Source organism: Delphinus delphis, chromosome 7 (genome assembly GCF_949987515.2).
Source record: "Delphinus delphis chromosome 7, mDelDel1.2, whole genome shotgun sequence".
Classification (NCBI taxonomy): Eukaryota; Metazoa; Chordata; class Mammalia; order Artiodactyla; family Delphinidae; genus Delphinus; species Delphinus delphis.
In genome coordinates, this window is record NC_082689.1 from 103827440 (window position 1) to 103850660 (window position 23221).

Sequence of the window (23221 nt, forward strand, 5' to 3'; positions counted from 1 at the left end):
ACATAACAGTCAGAGACTCCAAAGTCCCGCTTTCAATAATGAATAGAGCAACCAGACAGCAGATAAATAAGGAAATAAAGGACCTGAATATCACTTTAGACTAACTGTACCTAATAGGCTTATACAGAACATACACCCAACAACAGCACAGTATACAGTTTTCTCAAGTGCACACAGAATATTCTCCAGGATGGACAATATGTTAGGTCACAAAACAAGTCTTAATAAATTTAAAAAATTGAAATCATACAAAGCAATGTTTCTGATCACAACGGAATGAAACTAGAAAGCAGCAGCAGAAGGAAAATCAGAAAATTCACAAATGTGTGAAATTAAACAACCCACTCTTTAACAACCAACAGGTGAAGAAAAAAATCAAAATGAAAATTAGAAAATACCTTGAGACCAATAAAAATGAAAACACAACATACCAAAACTTATAGGATGCAACAAAGCAGTGCTAAGAGAGAATCTATGGCTGTACGTGCTTACATTTAAAAAAAGAAAGATCTCAAATCAACAACCTAACTTTATACCTTAAGGAACCAGAAAAGGAAGAACCTAAAGCTGGCAGAAGGAGGGAAATACTAAAGATTAGAGGTAAAATAGAGAATAGGAAAACAATAGAGAAAATTAATGAAACCAAGAGTTTCATTCTTCAAAAAGATCAACAAAATTGACAAACCTTTAGCTAGACTGACAAGAAAAAAAGAGAAAAGGGTCAAATAACTAAAATCAGAAATGAAAGAGGAGACATTCTACCAATTTTACAAAAAAGGTTTACAAGAGAGTACTATGAACAACTGTATACCCCCCCTAACTGAATGACCTAGATAAAATAGACAAATTCCTAGAAATACACAACCTACCAAGACTGGATCATGAAGAAAATAGAAAATATGAACAGACCTATAACTTGTAAGGAGACTGAATCAACAATAAAACACTTCCCAACAAAGACAAGCCTAGGACCAGATGACTTCACTGGTGAATACCACCCAAACACTTAGAAAAGAACTAACATCAATCGTTCTCATACTCTTCCAAAAAACTAAAGAGGAAGGAACAATTCCTAGCTCATTCTATGAGGCCAGCATTACCATGATACCAAAGCCAGGCAAAGACATTATACGAAAAAACAGACCAATATCCCTTATGAACATTAATGCAAAAATCCTCAACAAAATACTGGCAAACCAAACTCAACAGCTTATTAAAGGGATTATTCACCATGACCAAGTGAGATTTATTCCTGGAATGCAAGGATAGTTCAACATATGAAACTCGGTCACTCTTACACACCCCATTAACAGAATGAAGGACAAAAACTGCACACATTTATCTCAATTGACACAGAATTGCATTTGACAAAATTCAACACCCTTTCATGATCAAAACACTCAACAAACTAGAAATAGAAGGAAACTACCTCAACATATGGAAAACTCACAGCTAACTTCATACTCAATGCTGAAAGATTGAAAACTTTTTCCCTAAGATCTGGAACAAGTGAAGGATGACTGCTTTCATCACTTCTGCTCCACATAGTACTGGAAGTCCTAGCCACAGCAGTTAGGCAACAGAGAGAAGTAAAAGGCATCTAAATTGGAGGTGAATAAGTAAAAGTACCTCTGTTCACAGATGACATGATCTAATATGTAGAAAATCCTAAAGATTCTACAAAAGAACTGCTAGAACTAACAAACAAATTCAGCGAAGATATAGAAGCAACATGCAAAAATCAGTTTGCTTCTCAAGTAACTTTGTTCTGAGGATTTTGTAAGCTAGAAACTTTTTTTTGGAGATTTAAAATAACTTAAGGATGTAGTAAAACACTGCAAGAAAAAAGATATCTTTAAAAATTAAAGATGAGTTGGTAGAAAATCCATGCAAGAAAGGAAATATAAAGTATACTAATTCACTCTGCAGAAAGTGTATTTATATAAACATTTAATACATAGTCAAGAAATATATGAGTTTAAAATAAAAATAAAACCAATAAACAGTTTCCTATCTCAGCCACCAACATTTTCTAGACTTTTCCTGAAGTGATTCAAAATGGAATGCCTTTTAACTAATAAACCTGTTTTGTTACTGTTATTTTTTTATTGTTCTAACGCAGACTTGGAAAACTGACAGGCAATCATGTACATGAGTAGGATTTGACTGGCAAATGTTGCTGTAGGTAACACTGTAAAGAGCTAACTATTGTGCTGTCTTTCCCCAAAAATACCAAAAGAAAGGAGAGCTAGAGTCTGGGACAACAACACTCTATACATTTCTCCTGATAATTCATTCATTTTGGGGGGAGAAAAATCTCAGTTGTGCATTTTGGTTTTGTTTGTTTAATTGGTTTGGAGAAGTGTCAAGTTACATGTGATTTTAAAAATAGGTGTGTGGGGCTTCCCTGGTGGCGCAGTGGTTGAGAGTCCGCCTGCCGATACAGGGGATACGAGTTCGTGCCCCGGTCCGGGAAGATCCCACATGCCGCGGAGCGGCTGGGCGCGTGAGCCATGGCCGCTGAGCCTGCACGTCCGGAGCCTTTGCTCCGCAACAAGAGAGGCCACAACAGTGAGAGGCCCGCATACCGCATAAAAAAAAAAAAAAAAAAAAATTAGGTGTTTGTGTGTGTACTGTTTTTATTGTGTTGGTGTATGTGTGTTTCCTGAACTTAAGAAACTTACTGTTTTTCTGCACACAGAGATGAAGAAAGTTGAAGATGGGAAAACTTTCTCTGTAGACCAGTTTTCAAGTATTACTCTCGTTTTCATCCAATTTCTCATTGCTACCATTACCAGAAATTCATACCATTACTGCCAAAATCTCTCTTGGAGGTGTTTTAGGTAAATCAGTTCCAAAGAGTCTTGCAGTTTCTATGAAGGGCATGTTCTGAGCAAGATTTCTTATACTTCCTTTCTTTCATGAACACCATCCTGTCTTATTTCTTCCTTCCTAGAGTTTCTTGGTACCTTTCATCTACTGCTAACCACTTTCCTTTCCTACTTTTCTCAACTGTACTTCACTATTACGTGCCTCCTTGCAATGTAGTACTTTTTTTTTTTTTTTTTTTTTTTTGCGGTACGCGGGCCTCTCCCTGCTGTGGCCTCTCCCGTTGCGGAGCACAGGCTCCGGACGCGCAGGCTCAGCGGCCATGGCTCACGAGCCCAGCCGCTCCGCGGCATGTGGGATCTTCCCGGACCGGGGCACGAACCCGCGTCCCCTGCATCGGCAGGTGGACTCTCAACCACTGCGCCACCAGGGAAGCCCCAATGTGGTACATTTTAATACCAGGAAGAAGAAAACCTTCTCCTTTATTTTAACTTTTAATCACATTTTTATTTCCATTTTTTGACAGGGACTATTTTGAATAAATAATTTTTAAAGGTAACTTGAATAAACCCATTTAAAATTTTTAGAAAATCAGTTCATTTCCATACACTAACAATGAACAATCCAAAAAGGAAATTAAAAAAAAAAAAGTTCCATTTACAATAGCATCAGAGAGAATAAAATACTTAGGAATTAACTTAGCCAAGGAGACAAATGAGTTGTACACTGAAAGCTACAAAACATTGCTGAAATTAGAGAAGACACAAATAAGTGGAAAGACATCACATGTTAATGGATTATAAGACTTAATGTTGTTAAGTTGTCAATACTACCCAAGTGATCCATAGATTCAATGCAATCCTTATCAAAATCCCAATGTTTTCTTGCAGAAATAGAAAAAAATCCTCCCTAAAATTCACAGACTCTCAAGGGACTCTGAATAGCCAAAACAATCTTAAAAAAGAACAAAGTTGGAAGAGTCACTCTTCCTAATTTCAAAACTTACTTAACAAAACTAATACTGGCATAAAGATAGACATACGGAACCACGGAATTGAATAGATAGACCACAAATAAATCCTTGTGTATATAGTTAAATAATTTTTGGCAAGGATACCAAGACCATTCAATAAGACAAAAACCATTTTTTCAACGAATAGTGTTGGGAGAAGTGGATATCCACATGCAAAAGAATAAACTCGAATTCTTACCTTACATCACATACAAAAATTAACTCAAAATTTATCAAAGACCTAAATGTAAGAATTAAAGCTATAAAACTCTTCTAAGAAAACACAGGAGAAAAGCATCACGCATAGGATTTGGCAATGATTTCTTGAATATGACACAAAAACACAGGCCACAAAAGCAAATATCAACAAACGGGACTACATCAAACTTTAAAACTTCAGCAAAGAAATAAAAACTATAAAAAAAAGAACCCAATTGAAAATTCTAAACTAAAAAATGTAACATCTGAAATTAAAAATTTACTGGCTTTATTTAATAGCAGTTTGTAAATGTCAGCAGCATCAGTGAACTTGAAGAGAGATTAGCAGAACGGATCCAATCTGAAGAACAGAGAGGAAACACTGGAAATAAAATGAACACAATCTTGGGGAACTGTAAACAATATTCAAATCCCTTACACACTTGTATTTAGGGTCCTAGAAAGAAAAGAGAAATAATCAACAAGGACCTACTGTATAGCACAGTGAACCATACTCAACATTTTGTAATAACCTATAAGGAAAAGAATCTGGAAAAGAATATATATATAAAACTGAATCACTGTGCTGTACACCTGAAACTAACACATTGTAAATCAATGATACTTCAACTTAAAAAAAAAGAAAAGAGAGATAACATGGGGTAGTAAAAATATTTGAAGAAATAATGGCCAACATTTTCTCAAAGTTGGTGAAGGACACACATTCACAGATTCCAGAAGGTAAGCAAACCCCACAAAGAATAAATACCAAAATATGGCAACTAGGCATGTAATTGTCAAATGGGTGAAAACCAAAGATAAAGCAAAAACTTTTTAAAAAATCAGAGAAAAATAATGCATTACATTCAGAAAATCAATGATAAAAACTGTGGCTACCCTCCCATCAGGAAAAATGGGAGCCAAAGACCATGGAATGACATCTTTAAAATGCTGAAAAACATCCAGAATGCTTTATTCATTGAAAATATTATTAAACAATGATGGAAAAACAAAGAGATTTTCATATAAATGAAAACTAAGACAATTGCTAGCAGATGTGCACTATGAGGTAGCAAAGACCATCTTCAGGCTGATTACATAGAATATTCAGGAAGGAACGAAGAGCAAGAGAAATAAAAAAAGAAATATGTGGGGACTTCCCTGGCGGTCCACTGGTTAAGACTCCGCACTTCCATTGCAGGGGGCGCATGTTCAATTCCTGGTTGGGGAACTAAGATCCCACAGGCTACGCAGTGCAGCCAAAAAAAAAAGGTAAGAAATATGTGGATAAATATAATAGAATATTGTCCCTCTTAATGTATTTTTATTTAATTTATTTTTAATAAATTTATTTATTTATTTATTTATTTTTGGCTGCATTGGGTCTTCTTTGCTGGTGTGGGCTTTCTCTAGTTGCGGCAAGCGGGGTCTACTCTTTGCTATGGTGCGTGGGCTTCTCCTTGTGGTGGTTTCTCTTGTTGCAGAGCACAGGCTCTAGGTGCGCTGGCTTCAGTAGTTGTGGCACACGGGCTCAGTAGTTGTGGCTCACAGGATTAGTTGCTCCACAGCATGTGGGATCTTCCCAAACCAGGGTTTGAACCCATGTCCCCTACATTGGCAGGTGGATTCTTAACCACTGCACCACCAGGGAAGTCCTGCATTAAGGTATTTTTAATTTAAGGTGTGTACATTAATGCTATTGCACACAATAGACTACAGTATAGTGTAAACCTAATTTTATATGTACTAGGAAACCAAAAAAATTCTGTGACTCACTTTATTGCGATATTCACCTTATTGCAGTGGTCTGGAACAAAACCTGCAATATATTTGGAATATGCCTGTAAATGTATCTATACAGTTTCAAGCTTCCTGCATTTTACATGAAGTGGTATAATATTATTATTTGTTTCTATGTAATTCCATCGTGGTCGGAGGACATACTCTGCATGATTTCAGTCCTTCGTTAAAAATTTATTAAGATTTGTTTTAATGCTCAGCATCCAGTTTATCTTGGAGTAAATACCTTGTTTTCCCTCTAATATCAGGAATTAGACAAGGATGTCCATTCCCACTACTTGTATTAAACATTGTACTAGAGGCACTAGCTAGTGCAATAAGGCAAGTAAAAGAAATAAAAGGTATGCAGATCAGAAAGGAAGAATCAAACCTATCTCTTTTTTCAAATGACATGATTGTATTTTACATAGAAAATTCTTACCTAGAACTCTGTAAAACAATGACAAGGATTTAAAAGTTAATTTAGCAAGATCACACAATATAAGTCAGTGTGCAAAGAGTTGGAAATTTAAATGAAAATACATTCCAAGTATACCATCAAAAGGTGTATAATACTTAGGAGTGAATTTAACCAAAGATGTGCAAGACCTGGATCAGTGGAGAGACATATCAGTGTCATTAGGGAAAGACTCAATATTGTTAAAATGTCAGTTCTTAGATTTGTCTATAGATCCAATGTAGTCTCTATCTCATTAGGCTTTTTATTTTCTAGAAATTGACAAACTGATTCTAAAATCTGTATGAAAATCCCAAGGACCCAGCATATCTAAAGCAGTCTTGAAAAAGAGGAACAAAATGGATGGACTTCATACTACCTGACCTCAAGATTCACCATATGCTTTAGTAACCAGGTCAGTGAGATACAGGCATGAGGATCAGATGTCATGGAACCCAGACATAGACCCACATTTACTCAGTCACTTGATTTCCAACAAGCAGTATCCTCTTCTGTAACTATTCCCTTAAGAAACCAATTTTGCTCTGGTTAAGAGTGAATACCTAGGGGGCACCAGATGACCATGACCATGAAACTGAGCTGCCCAACATGAGCTGGAGGTTGTCAGATCATCCCACCATCAAATGGATGGAATTGGGCTCATGCAAGTCCTGGAAGCACAAGGAAGGCACACGAGCAGCTGGCTCACCCACCCACTAGCAATCTCTCCCTCAACCCACCCTAAGACCAGTTGAGGAAAGCACTGAAGCCCCGTTCAGATGGCCCTGAACAATATGTGGCAGCCAGCTGAAGATAAACCCCCGAGGAGCGACAGCCCAGCTCAGTGGTGTGCTGAAAGACAGTGGCAATGGGACATCCTCCCAAGGCCAAAACTCCAACCAGTACATCATTGCACGATCCTATAGATGATGTGAAGTGAGGATCCCTCCCGATTTGTGGGTGGTAGTTAAGGTCAGGGTAAGGAATTTGGAAGTAGCTAGATGAAAAACTGAGAGCAAGGTTAGAGAAAGAATGGGCCCATCATGTGACAATATTTGTGTCTTATGTGAACGCTTCCCATTCTGAATACCCATTGCAGAGGAGGTTTTTAGTCATCCCTCTCTTTCCCCAGCCAGCACTTACTCATTGACAAAGTGGAACAGTGATGGCAGAGGTGGAGGTTGAATGTTGGCACAACAGCATGGAATTGATCACTCTAAAACTGTTTTATTTACAAAACAGAAACAGACTCACAAACTTAGAGAATGAATTTATGGTTACCAGGGGGAAGGGTGGTGGAGAGGGATAGATTGGGAGTTTGGGATTGACATGTACACACTGCTATATTTAAAATAGATAACCAGGGCTTCACTGGTGGCACAGTGGTTAAGAATCCGCCTGCCAATGCAAGGGACATGGCTTCGAGCCCTGGTCCAGGAAGATCCCACATGCCACAGAGCAACTTAAGCCCATGCGCCACAACAACTGAGCCTGTGCTCTAGAGCCTGTGAGCCACAACTACTGAGCCCACATGCTACAACTACTGAAGCCTGCGTGCCTAGAGCCCATGCTCTGCAACAAGAGAGGCCACCACAATAAGAAGCCCGCACACCGCAACGAAGAGTAGCCCCCGCTCGCTGCAACTAGAGAAAGCCCGCACGCAGCAACAAAGACCCAACACAGCCAAATAAATAAATAAAATAAATAAATTTTAAAAATAAATAAAATAGACAATCAACAAGGACCTACTGTATAGCACAGGGAACTCTGCTCAATATTATGTAATAATATAAATGGGAAAAGAATTTGAAAAAGAATAGATATATGTATATATATAACTGAATCACTTTACTATACGCCTGAAACTAATATAACGTTAATCAGCTATACTCCAGGAAAAAATAAAAACTTAAAAAAAAGGGGCTTCCCTGGTGGCGCAGTGGTTGGGAGTTCGCCTGCCGATGCAGGGGACACGTGTTCATGCCCCGGTCTGGGAGGATCCCGCATGCCGTGGAGCGGCTGGGCCCATGAGCCATGGCCGCTGGGCCTGCGCGTCCGGAGCCTGTGCTCCACAACGGGAGAGGCCACAACGGTGGGAGGTCGCGTACTGAAAAAAAAAAAAAAAAAAAAAAAAAAAATTAAAAAAAAAAGAGGATATATTAAAAAAAAATATTTACTTAATTTATTTATTTGTTTGCACCAGGTCTTAGTTGCGGCAGGCAGTCTCCTTAGTTGTGGCATGTGTGCTCCTTAGCTGTGGCCATTGGCTCCTTAGTTGCAGCTTGCTGGCTCCTTAGTTGTGGCATGCTAACTCTTAGTTGCAGCAAGCATGTGGGATCTAGTTCCCTGACCAGGGATCAAACCCAGGTCCCCTACACTGGGAGCATGGAGTCTTAACCACTGTGCCACCAGGGAAGTCCCAAGAGGATAGATCTTAAATTGAATTTGCTCACACACAAAAAAAACCCTGATTTGGCTACTGTCATTCCCAATTCCTCAATATGGCTCCATACCCTCAGGGACCAGTCTTCCACCTGGTTGGTTGCATTGGTCGCCCTCCATCATGGTGGTGGCAGTGATTTTTCCTTATTAGGTTAGACAGTTCTTCAAAGGGATTTTTCTTCCCTATCTGCCTTGTTTCTACTGGCAGTATCATCTGTGGACTTACTGGAGCCCTTAGTCACTCAACATTGCTACTGATCAAGTAACTTATTTCACAACCTAAGAAAAGTAAGACAATGGGTTAATAATACCCATGGGATTCATGGGTTTTTACCATGTACCTGTTCACTCCAAAGCAGTTGACCTTATAGGACAGTGGGATGGCCTATTAAAGACCCCGTTATAGCACCAGATAAGAGACAACGCCTCACAAAAGTTTCTATTCTACACGGTACAATCGATGTCCTGAATCAGTTATCAATACATTGTCATGTTTCTTCCTCTTAGGCAGCATACCTGAGTCCAGGAGTTGAAGAGCTAGTCACCTCCCTCATAATGTTAATGACTAACACAGGTTTTTTGTCTTTATAACCCCATGATTTTGGGCTCCATTATTTAAGTAGTCTTGGTAACTCGAGGAAGGAAGGAATGTATCCACTAGAATAATTAAGCTAAATTAAATTAGAAGATGAGACCCTCACCTGGCTATCTGGGGATCCTCATGTCAATGAACAAACAAGAAAAAAGAGAGTTAAGATGTTGCATAGCACAGGGAGATCAGCTTGGTGGTTTGTGACCACCTAGAGGGGTGGGATAGGGAGGGTGGGAGGGAGGGAGACGCAAGAGGGAAGAGATATGGGAACATATGTATATGTATAACTGATTCACTTTGTTATAAAGAAGAAACTAACACACCATTGTAAAGCAATTATACTCCAATAAAGATGTTAAAAAAAAATGTTGACTAGTGAGATTGAGCTTAATTTTCAAGAGGAGATATCATTACTGCTACACAATGGGGGCAGGAAATCCTCAGGAACTGTCCCTGGTACAGCTATGTCCAAAGGTAAGATTAATGAATGACATAGTAATCCAACATAAACAAGATCACTAAGAGCTCAGATCCTTCAGGAATGGTTTTGGGTCACGTCATTGTGTAAAGAACCTTTTGGGGTGAGAATAAGAAGACCTTGGGTAAATGGCCAAGTGTCTGCTTTGGGGTCCAATTGAGGGAATGAATGGGGGTCACCCACTCTCTCCATTCCACATACCCCCCTCCACCAATGTATTTCCCATACCCAGAGCTTTCATCCCCTCTCATGCTGCTGCCCCTTAGCACACACTGGTCCCTCTGTCTGGAGGGTCTGCGTAGATTTCAACATTCAGTTGAAGCCATACTCCAAGGAACATTCCATCCTTGCCTCCCAACCTTCCTCACCCCCAGGTTGGATGGTGTTCCCTCCTCGGGGTCCTGGGTTCCTCTGGCCTTGTGCTCCTAATGCTGCAACATCACACCACAGATACGTCCATGCTTGTCTCCTTCCAGAGGATAGGAACTTTTGACCTATCTCTCATGCCTGGTGCCTGCCCAGTGGCCAGCACAGCAAAGGAGCTCAGAAGCCAGCTGAAAATGGAGCCCAGAAGGCAGAGGTGGCGTGGGCATTGGCGGGGGAGATGGCATGGCCAAGGAACATGGTAGTCCCAGGGGAGGCTGCGAGGATTCTGCCAGGGCTGCATCCCAGGGGCTCTAGCTGTCCACCAGGGAGGCCGACCGCAGCTGCATGGTGCTCTGATGCTACCAAACCCCCAACCCCCTTGTAGAACAAACAGAGATACTAGGTCCGAAGAGCAGCAGAAGAGCTGTAACCCGGAATCAGAGGCTAGGAGCCTGGTGGATACAGCTCCAAACGGGGACGGGTCAGGAGGGAAGCAAGCCTCTTTGTACTGAGAGGTAGGTAAGCAGCAATGACAGTGAAATATTGAATAATAACAATACAATTCCATGTTGAGTCCCCTGCCCAGAGCCATGCACTCTGCTGAACAATTCACATTTCCATTTTGCAGATGAGGCTGCGACAGCTCTGAGGATGTGAGCACTTTCCCAAGGAGGCACAGCTACTCAGTGGCCTCACCAACGTATGACGAACTGTATGCGTCTCCACTGCCTGTCCTCTTAGCTACCATGCCATCCTGTAACTACATAAGAACCAGAAAATATTTAGGGGAAGAAATCCACATTTGGGCTCTTGGATCAATGTTACAGGGTGTATAAATTATTGCTGCATCACAGATTGCTCCAAAACTTAAAAAATTAAAATAACCAACATCTTTTCCCTCACACACATGTAGGTGATGCTGGCTCAGGGTCGCTCGTGATCTTGCAGGCTGGTGGTCAACATGGCTATGGGCACTGAAGGCTGGGCTGGGGTTGGGGAGCTTCTTCCAAGATGGTGCACTCGTGTGGCTGTTGGCTGGGGGCCTCAGTCCTCACCATGTGACCTCTCCACAGGGCTGTCTGAGTGTCCTCTCAACGTGGCGGCTGACTCCTTCCAGAATGAGCGATCCGACAGAGCGTAAGGAGGAAGTTTCAGTGCTTTTTCTGATCTAGTCTCCGAAGTCCAACACGGTCACTTTCACTTTATTCTATTCATTAGGAGTGAGTCATTAGATCCAGCCCGTACCCAGGGGGAAGGGAATTAGGCTCCATCTCTCTCTTTTTTAATCCCAAAGGTTTTATTTTATTTTATTGAAGTCTAGTTGATTTACAATGTTGTGTTAATTTCTGCTGTATAGCAAAGCGATTCAGTTATACATATGCATATACATTCTTTTTCATATTCTTTCCCATTGTGGTTTATCACAGGATATTGAATATAGTTCCCTGTGCTCTACAGTAGGACCTTGTTTTTTATCCATTCTCTATATAATAGTTTGCATCTGGTAATCCCAAACTCCCAATCCATCCCTCCCCTACCCAAATCTCCCTTGGCAACCACAAGTCTGTTCTCTATGTCTGTGATTCTGTTTCTGTTTTGTGGATAGGTTCCTTTGTGTCGTATTTTAGATTCAACATATAAGTGATATCATATGGTATTTGTCTTTCTTTTCTGATTTACCTCACTTAGTATGATAATCTCTACTTGCATCCATGTTGCTGCAAATGGCATGATTTCATTCTTTTTTATGGCTGAGTAATATTCCATTGTGTATATGTACCACATCTTCTTTATCCATTCATCTGACATTTAGGTTGTTTCCATGTCTTGGCTATTGTAAACAGGCTCCATCTCTTAAAGGGAGGAATATCAATGATTTTATGGACATATATTAAAACCACAACAAAGGATGAGATTAAGTGTGTTTGTATTTCATCATGAGACTTTAATCCTGCCCTGACACCAATTCACTGACACCAACTGGGTGTCCTTCAATTTAATTTTGACACTCACTACCCAAGTTAGCACAGACCCCACAGATTAAGGGCAAAGTTCTCCATAAGACTGCTCCCACTTCAGATGTCCACTGCAAGTCTCAGGAGCCTCCTGCACTTCTGACTGACCAGTTATACATTTAGGGGTCCCCAGGCTCCCTCAGCTTTGAGAATTCACTAGAACAACCCATTGAAACTCTCTGAAAGCATTATACTTACGATTACAGGTTTATTGTAAAGGGTGCAACTAAGGAATAGTCAAATGGAAGAGACCCATAGGGCAAGGTCTAAAAAAGTTCCATATGTGGAGTCAGAGCATGACACTCGCCCAGCACATAAATGTGTTCACCAACTAGGAAGCTCCTTGAACGTTGGGTGTCCAGAGTTCTCCTGGCATCTTTTTATATCACTGGTCGTGTGACTGAGCTGTCTTGAGCTCCTGGGAGGTTGGGGGCTGAGGCTGAATATTCCAACCCTATAATCACGAGCTTGATCTTTCTGATGTAGCTAGCCCCTCCCTTGAAACTATCTAAAGGCCCACCTTAGCATAAAAACAGGTGTGGTGAAAGGGCTTGATATGAATAACAAAAGACACTCCTATCACTCAGGAAATTCCCGGTGTTTTTTTGTTTTGGTTTGTTTGGGTTTGGTTTATTTATTTATTTTGCCACTCTGCAGGAGCTTGCCCTATCTTAGTTCCCCAGCCTGGAAGTGAATCCGGGCCCTGGGCAGTGAAAGTGCGGAGTCCTGACTACTGGATCTCCAGGGAATTCCCTCCAAGTGTTTTTGAACTCTGTGCCTAGAGCTGGAGGAAAAGACCTGATATATTTTTTATTATTTCACAGATCCATATACGTAGGTTTCACCATGGAATTTTAATCCTACACTTCCAATGCACCAATACTTCAATGAAGGTACAGGGCATTACTACCAGTAAACAAATAACTGGGTCCGAAACTGCCAAACTATCTTCCGAAGTACCGGTACCATTTTGCCATTCTAATAGATGTGTAGTGGTTTCTTGTTTTAATTTTTATTTCCCTGATGACATATGCCACGGAGCATCTTTTTATATGCTTACTTGCAATTTGTATATCTTCTTTGATGAGGTATCTGTTAAAGTCTTTGACCCACTTTTTTGTTTAAATTTTTATGTATTTGGCGGCACCAGGTCTCCGTTGTGGCATGTGGGATCTTGTTCCCTGACCAGGGATCAAACCCATGCCCCCTGCATTGGGAACATGGAGTCTTAACTGCTGGACCACCAGGGAAGTCCCTGACCCATTTTTTCGTTGGTTGTTTTCTTTTATTTATTTATTTATTTATTTACTTATTTATTTATTTATTTATGGCTGCGTTGCGTCTTTGTTTCTGTGCGAGGGCTTTCTCTAGTTGTGGCGAGAGGGGACCACTCTTCATCGCGGTGCACGGGCCTCTCACTGTTGCGGCCTCTCGTTGCGGAGCACAGGCTCCAGATGCACAGGCTCACTAGCTGTGGCTCACGGGCCTAGTTGCTCCGCGGCATGTGGGATCTTCCCAGACCAGGGCTCGAACCGATGTCCCCTGCATTGGCAGGCAGATTCTCAACCACTGCGCCACCAGGAAAGCCCTAATCGGTTGTTTTCTTATTGTCATGTTTTAAGGGTTCTTTGTGTATTTTGGATAACGGTCCTTTATCAGATGTGTCTTTTGCAAAATAGTTTCTCCCAATCTGTAGCTTGTTTTCTCATTCTCTTGACATTGTCTTTCACAGAGCAGAAGTTTTCAATTTTAATGGAGTCCAGCTTATCAATTATTTCTTTCATGGATTGTGCCTTTGGTGTTGTATTTAGAAAGTCATTGCCATAGGCAAGGTCATCTAGGTTTTCTTCTATGTTATCTTCTAGGTGTTTTATACTTTTAAGTTTTACTCTTAAGTATGTGATCCGTTCTGAGTTAATTTTTGTGAAAGGCATATGGTCTGTGTCTAGATTCATTTTTTTGCATGTAGATGTCCAATTGTTCCATCACCATTTGTTGAAATATTATCTTACGCCACTGTATTGCCTTTGCTCTTTTGTCAAAAGTCAGTTGATGATACTTATATAGGTCTGTTTCTGGGTTCTCTATTCTGTTCCACTAATCTATTTGTCTCTTCTTTCACCAATGCCATGTTATATTGGTTATTGTAGCTTTATAGTAAGTCTTAAAGTTGGGTAGCATCAGTCCTCCAACTCTGTTCTTCTCCTTCAATATTTTTTTGGCTATTCTGGATCTTTTGCCTCTCCATATAAACTTTTTCTTTTAACATCTTTATTGGAGTATAATTGCTTTACAATGTTGTGCTAGTTTCTGCTGTATAACAGAGTGAATCAGCTATTTGCATACATAGATCCCCATATCCCCTCCCTCTTGTGTCTCCCTCCCACGCTCCCTATCCCATCCCTCTAGGTCATCACAAAGCACCGAGCTGATCTCCCTGTGCTATGCAGCTGCTTCCCGTTAGCTATCTATTTTACATTTGGTAGTGTATATATGCCAGTGCTACTCTCTCACTTGTCCCAGCTTACCCTTCCCCCACTCCGTGCCCTCAAGTCCGTTCCCTATGTCTCTGTCTTTATTCCTGTCCTGCCTCTAGGTTCATCAGAACCATTTTCTTTAGATTCCATATATATGTGTTAGCATACAGTATTTGCTTTTCTCTTTCTGACTTACTTCACTCTGTATGACAGACTCTTGGTCCATCCACCTCACTACAAATAACTCAATTTCATTTCTTTTTATGGCCAAGTAATATTCCATTGTATATATGCACCACATCTTCTTTATCCATTCCTCTGTTGATGGACATTTAGGTGGCTTCCATGTCCTGGCTATTGTAAATAGTGCTGCAATGAACATTGTGGTACATGTCTCTTTTTGAATTATGGTTTTTTCAGGGTATATGCCCAGTAGTGAGATTGCTAGGTCATATGATAATTGTATTTTTAATTTTTAAGGAACCTCCATACTGTTCTCCATAGTGGCTGTATCAATATACATTCCCATCAACAGTGCAGGAGGATCCCCTTTTCTCCACACACTCTCCAGCATTTATTGTTTGTCGATTTTTTGGTGATGACCATTCTGACCGGTGTGAGGTGATACCTCATTGTGGTTTTGATTTGCATTTCTCTAATTCCATATAAACTTTTGAATCAGTTTGTCAATATCTACAAAATAACTTGCTGGGCTTTGATTGGAATTACATTGAATCTAAACACCACGTTGAGAAAAACGAACATCTTGACAATATTGAGCCTTCCTATCCATGAAAATGGAATGTATCGACTTAGTCCTCTTTGATTTCTTTCATCAGAGCTTTGCAGTTTTTCTCATATAGATCTTGTACGTATTTTGTTAGTATTTAATTTTGGCAGTGCTAATGTAAATGGTATTGTGTTTTTAATTTTAAATTCCACTTGTTCATTGCTGGTATATAGGAAAGTGATTGGCTTTTGTATATTAACCTTGTATCCTGCAACTTGTTACAATTGCTTATTGGTTCTAGGAGTTTTTTGGTCAAATCTTTCAAGTTTTCTACATAAATGATCACGTCATCTGTGAACAAAGACAGTTTTATTTCTTCCTTCTGAAGAAGCAGAAAAATCATCCAGGTTCCCACCCTTTGAAGGCAGCTACACATTTCATTATGGTATCTTTCTTTATACATGTATATAATTTCATAGCTGAGATTATATATTATATGCAGCTCATATCTTTTTAAAATGCACAGAACAGTGCATAGATCATAAGTGTTCGGCTTCATGAATCATTACAAAGTTAACATCCATGTAACTATCAAAGAACAAAAATAGGGCTCCCCTGGTGGCTCAGTGGTTGGGAGCGCCCCTGCCAATGCAGGGGACGCGGGTTCGAGCCCTGCTCCGGGAGGATCCCACATGCCATGGAGCAGCTAAGTCCGTGCGCCACAACTACAGAGCCTGTGCTCTAGAGCCCACGAGCTACAGCTGCTGAGCCCATGCTGTAGCTTCAGCAACTGCTGAAGCCTGTGCACCTGGAGCCCGTGCTCCACAACGGGAGGGGCCACCTCGGTGAGAGGCCTGCGCACCGCAGCAAGGAGTGGCCCCCGCTCGCCGCAGCTGGAGAGGGCCTTCACGCAGCAACGAAGACCCAACACAGCCAAAAATAAAAACAAATTAAAAAAAAAAAGTAGAACCTACCAGCACCCTAGAGACAACCATAGTGCCTTCCCAGTCATGGCTCTCTTTGTCTCCCTAAAGATAATCATTGTCCTGATTGAATGGTAATCTCTCCCTTGATTTTCTCTACTTTTAAGTGTTTGTCAATAAACACTATAGGTTAGTTGCACCAATTATAGCACTTATATTTTTTGTGTCTGGATTCTTTGGCAAACTCATAGATGTAGTCTGTTTATTTTTATTGCTGTGAATTATTGCATTGTGAGAATACACCACAATTCATCCATTCTGCTGCTGATAGATATTTGTGTTGTTTACAGGGTTTTAGGTTTTTTGGGCGAGGGGGTGGAGAATATTATAAATAATGCTTCTTTTTTTTTTTTGGCTACACCCTGCAGCATGTGGGATCTTAGTTCCCCTACCAGGGATTGAACCCATGCCCCCTGCTGTGGAAGCGTGGAGTCCCAACCACTGGACCCCCCAGGGAAGTCCCTAAATATTGCTTCTATGAACATTGTTTTGTCTCCTAGCACCCCCAAACTTTTCTGTTGGGTGTAAAGATGGAGTGAAATTGCTGCATTGTAGAATGTGCCTTATTCAACCTCAGAAGTGCTGTCTGGGTTTCCAAACTCTTAACATGAGAATGCCCATTACTCCATTCTTGGCATTGTTTGTCTTTTTAATTTCAGCCATCTGGTGGGTATGTGTTGAAGGGTCTCACTGTGGTTTTAATCTGCATTTCCCTGACCACTAATGAAGCTGAACACGTTTTCTTAACTCTCATTTGGATTTCTAGTTTTGCAAACTGCTAGCCTATCACCCACTTGTCTTCTAGGGTGTTTCTTTCTTATTGATTTACCAGAGTTTTCCTTTTTTACATTTTGATATTGAGCCCTTTAAATATATTGCAAATATGTTTGTACTCTCTAGCTTATCTTTTCACTCTTTTGATGATTCTTTTGAATCCATTGCTTTATGATAATTTCTCTGTGTCCTGCTTAAGAAATCTTCCATATCTTGAAGTCATGAAGATATTCTCAATTATCTTCTCGAGGATTTATTGTTTTGCCTTTCGTGCTTAGGCCTCCAATGCCCCTGGAATTAATTTTTGTGCATGGTGTGAGGTAGGGGTCAAGTTTCTCTTCTTTTCCCCCCACATTTATGACCTAGTGTACTTATCGAAAATACTTTCCTTTTGCCACTGCTTGGCAGTGTCTGTCACCTTTGTCATAAACCAAGTGTCCAAATATAAATGGGTCTATTTCTGGGCTCTTTATTTGTTCTCATCATCTATTTGCAGTTTTTCTATTGCTGCAGACAAATGAATTATTGTGGGCTTTGTAAAAATTCTTGATTCCTGGTAGAACAAATCTTCCCACCTTGTTTTTCTTCTTCAAGAATGTCTTGTCTATTTTTGTCCCTTTACATTTCCATATACAGTTTAAAATAAGCTTTTCAAGATACATAAAAACACTTATTGCAAATTTTATTAGAATTGTATTAACTACATAGATCATTTGGGAGAGAACTGATAAGTTTACAATACTATGTCTTCTGCTGAACATCTGTTCATTTAGTTAAATTTTTCTTTCAATAACGTTCTTATAGTTTTCTTCAATGAGGTGTTGCCCATTTTTGTTGTTGTTAGATTTATTTCTAGGTATTCAAAATTTTTATTCTGTTGTAAACAGTACCTATTTAAAAATTTCGTTTTTTGTTTGTTGCTGACATATAGAAATACAGTTTATTTTTTTTTAGTTTAATTTATTTGGCTGCATTGGGTCTTCGTTGCTGCGCACGGGCTTTCTCTAGTTGCGGCGAGTGGGGGCTACTCTTCGTTGCGGTGCACAGGCTTCTCATTGTGGTGGCTTCTCTTGTTGCAGGGCACGGGCTCTAGGCGTGTGGGCTTCAGTAGTTGTGGCATGCAGGCTCAGTAGTTGTGGCTCACTGGCTGTAGAGCACAGGTTCAGTAGTTGTGGTGCACGGGCTTAGATGATCTGCGGCATGTGGGATCTTCCCGGACCAGGGATCGAACCTATGTCCCGTGCATTGGCAGGCAGGTTCTCAACCACTGTACTACCAGGGAAGCCCCAATACCGTTTATTTTTACTGGGTTTTATCCAACAACAGTGCTGAACTCATTATTTATTGGAATAATCTATCTGTAAATTCTCTGGATTTCCTATTTACATAATCATTTCTCCCATGAATTATGAGTTTTATTTCTTCTTTCCCAATCCTTATGAATTTAATGGCTATTTTTCTTGCCCTTCTACACTGGCCAGGGCCCGTAGCACAGCTTTCAGTAGAGGTAGCAATGATATGCATCCTTGCCTTGCTGCAGCTCTCAGAGGGAAAGCTTTCAATACCTCATCATTAAGTATGGTATTTTTCCCTAGCTTTTTTTAATAGGCAATCTTTATCAGATTAAGAAAATTTTCTTCTATTCTGAGTTTTCTAAAAGTATGTTTAAAATCATGAATAAATGTTGAATTTCATCAAATGCTGTTTCTAGATTTATTAAGATGATCATGTTTTTTCCCCTATACTCTGTTCATGTGTTGAATTACATTGACTTTCTAATGTTAAACCAACCTTGGAGTAAACACTACTTGACCTTATATGTTACAAGATTCCGTTTGCTAATATTTTGTTTAGGACTTTTGCATCTGTAATGAGTGAGATTGGCTTGTACTTTTCCTTTCTCATAAGGTCTTATCAGGTTTGGTATCAAGGTTATGTTGACCTGATCAGGTAGTGTTCCTTCTTATTCTATTCTCTGGAGGAGTTTGTGTGGGACTGATTTTTTTTTTTTCTTCCATAAATGTTTGGTAAAATGCACAAGTGCAGCCATCTGAGTTTGGAGTTTTGTGCAAAGGTTTAAAATTATGTATTCAGATGGCCAAGAGACACATGAAAAGATGCTTGACATCACTAATTATTCTTTTTCATAAATTCATTTATTTTATTTATTTATTTTTGGCTGTGTTGGGTCTTCGTTGCTGTGCACGGGCTTTCTCTAGTTGCAGCGAGCAGGGGCTACTCTTCATTGTGGTGCACGGGCTTCTCATTCCAGTGGCTTCTCTTGTTGTGGAGCACAGGTTCTAGGTGCGTGGGCTTCAGTAGTTGTGGCATGTGGGCTCAGTAGTTGTGGCTCGCGAGCTCTAGAGCACAGGCTCAGTAGTTGTGACACACGGGCTAAGTTGCTCTGCGCCATGTTGGATCTTACTGGACCAGGGATTAAACCCGTGTCCCCTGCATTGACAGGCGGTTCTTAACCACTGAGCCACCAGGGAAGGACCAACATCTCTAATTATTAGAGAAATGCAAATCAAAACCACAATGAGGTATCACCTCACACCGGTCAAAATGACCATCATCAAAAAATCTACAAACAATAAATGCTGGAGAGGTTGTAGAGAAAAGGGAACCCTCTTGCACTGTTGGTGGGAATGTAAATTGTTACAGCCACTATGGAGGTTCCTTAAAAAACTAAAAATAGAATTACCATATGACCCAGCAATCCTACTACTGGGCATATACCCTGAGAAAACCATAATTCAAAAAGACGCAAGATGGGGGAGATATGGGGATATATGTATATGTATAGCTGATTCACTTTGTTATAAAGCAGAAACTAACACACCATTGTAAAGCAATTATACTCCAATAAAGATGTTAACAACAACAAAAAAAAAGACACACACACCCCAATATTCATTGTAGCACTATTTACAATATGCAGGTCATGGAAGCAACCTAAATGCCCATCGACAGACGAATGGATAAAGAAGATGTGGTACATATAAACGATGGAATGTTAGCCATAAAAAGGAACGAAACTGGGTCATTTGGACCTAGGTCCATGAATGGACCTAGACACTGTCATACAGAATGAAGTAAGTCAGAAAGAGAAAAAAAAATCGTATATTAACGCATATATGTGGAATCTAGAAAAACAGTACAGATGAACCTGTTTGCAAGGCAGAAATAGAGACACAGATGTAGAGAACAAACGTATGGACACCAAGTGGGCAAAGGCGGGGGTGGGATGAACTGGGAGATTGGGATTGATATATATACACTAATATGTATAAAATAGATAACTAATGAGAACCTACTGTATAACACAGGGATCTCTACTCAGTGCTCCGTGGTGACCTAAATGGGAAGGAAATCCAAAAAAGAGGGGATATATGTATATGTATAGCTGATTCACTTTGCTGTACAGAAGAAACTAACTGAACATTGTAAAACAACTATACCCCAATTAAAAAAATAAGTTAGAGGTCAAAATAAATAAAATTATCTATCCAATTTCATTAACAGCTCTAAGATTATTAACAATTTCTTTTTCTCTTGTATCAGTTTTGGATTGTTGGATTTTTTTCTACGATTTGTCAATTTCATCTACGTTTTACCATAATATTGTTATCATTATATTGTATATACTCAACCTTTTTGTTTATTTTTATTTGTTTATTATTTATCTACTCATCAGCTGATGGACATTAGTGTTTCCACTTTGGGGTTATTACGAATAGTGTTGCTATAAACATTATTTCATAAGTTTCTGTGTGGACATGTATTTTCAATTCTCTTGGGTAAATATCCGGGTTTGAAATTACTGCGTCATTTGGTAACTATGTTTAGATTTCTGAAGCACTGCCAGACTTTTCCAAAGTGGCTGCACCATCTTGCATTCCTACCAACAATGTATAAGGTTCCAATTTCTCCACATCGTCCCCAAAACTGTTCTTGTCTGCTTTTTGATGCTAGCCATTCTAGTGGGTATGAAGTGATATCTCGTTGTGGTTTTGGTTTGCATTTCTTTAATGACTAAAAGTGTTGATCATTTTTATGTACTAGCTGGCCATATATTTTTTTTTCTGAGAAATGTCTATTCAGATTCTTTGCCTTTTTTTAAATTGAGTTATTTGTCTTTTATTGTTGACTGTAAGATTTCTTTATATATTCTGGATATGTCTTTTATTAGATACATAATTTACAAATATTTTCTCCCATCCTCTGGGTGTTTTTTTTGTTGTTGTTTTCTTTTCTTTTTTTTTTTTTTTTTTTGCGGTACGCGGGCCTCTCACTATTGTGGCCTCTGCCATTGCAGAGCACAGGCTCCGGACGCTCAGGCTCAGCGGCCATGGCTCACGGGCCTAGCCGCTCCGCGGCATGTGGGATCTTCCCAGACCGGGGCACGAACCCGTGTCCCCTGCATTGGCAGGCGGACTCTCAACCACTGCGCCACCAGGGAAGCCCTTTTCTTTTTTCTTTTTTTTTTTTTTTACTTTCTTGATGTTTTCTGAAACACAAAAAACTTTTTTTTTTTAAAGTTTTCACTTTGGTGAAGTTCAAGTTATCTATTTTTTTTCTTTTGTTGCTTGTGTGTTTGCTGTCATATTGCCTAATAAAAGCTCATGAAGATTTAACATATGTTTTCTTCTAAGAGTTTTATAGTTTTAGCTCTTACATCTGGACCTTTGATCCATTTTGAGTTAATTTTTTGTATATGGTGGAAGTAGAGATTCAGATTTATTCTCTTGCATGTGTTTTCCAGTTGTCTCTGATTATCTTTTTAACACCTATAAGATCTTTGATGATGTTCCTTTTTTCATTCCTGATATTAATAATTTGTGCCTTTTCCTTGTTATCTCAATTAATCTTGCCAAAGGTTTATCGATTTTGAGGTGTTGTTAATTGTATTAGTCTTTCCAAATAGTCAGCTTTTGGCTTTATTGATCCTCCCTATTACATATTGTTTTTTATTTAATTGATTTCAGCATTATATTATTTTTTCTTCTACTTCGTGTTTATTTTGTTATTCTTTTTCTAACATCTTGAGACAAATGGTTAAGTTATACATTTTCAGCTTTTCCTTTTTTCTAACATATGCATCCAAGGCTAAAATTTTCCTCTGAGCTTGGCTTTAGCTGCATTTCCAAAATATCAAAATAGTTGATATTTTCATTTAGTTCATATTTTTTCTAATTTTTGCAATAATTTCTCTTCAACCATTGGGTTATTTAGAAGTGTATTTTAAATATTGTGCTTGCATGGTGTTTCTTTTTCCTACCTGATTTTCAACTTACCTATATACTTATGTTTAGACGTGCCTCTTGGAAACAACATATACTTGTGGTTTTTTAAAATCCAGTCTAAAATTTTTGTCATTTCATCATCATATTCTGTCCATTTGTATTTAATGTAATTGGTAGGACATAGGCTTAAATCTAACATCTTACTATGTGCTTTCTATTCGTCCCTTCTGCTCTATTCTTTTTCTATTAGTTTTTGCCTTTTTTTTTCAGTGGATTGTTTTTATTATACAATTTCCCCCTTTTAGTAGTTTGAAAGGTACACGTTGTTGTAACTTTATTTTTAAGTTTTTCTTAGAGTTTCAAAATACATGTTTGACTTTTGAAAACCAAATGTTAATCAGTACTTCTATTTTCTTCTGTACAACACTTAAACCTCATTTGGATCTCTATTTATTTATGCACCATTGTTGTTATGAATTTTAATTCCATATACATTTTAAACCCCATAGGACTTTTTTGGGGGGGGTGGGCCATGCCACGTGGCTTGTGCGATCTTAGTTTCCCAACCAGGGATTGAACCTGTGCCCCGAGCAGTGGAAGCACGGAGTCCCAACCACTGGACTGCCAGGGAAGTCCCTGTGGGACATTATTGTTGTTTTTTCCACACAGAATCTTTTGGATTTGCCTTCGAAATTACCATTTCAATCAATCTGTATTCCTTTCTGTAACAACCACCTAATATTTGGGATAATTTCTTTCTGCCTGGAGAAATCCCTTTGACACTTTTTTAAAATGCAGGTCTGCTCACAAAGAATTTTATTGTTTTTTGTTTGTCTGAAATTT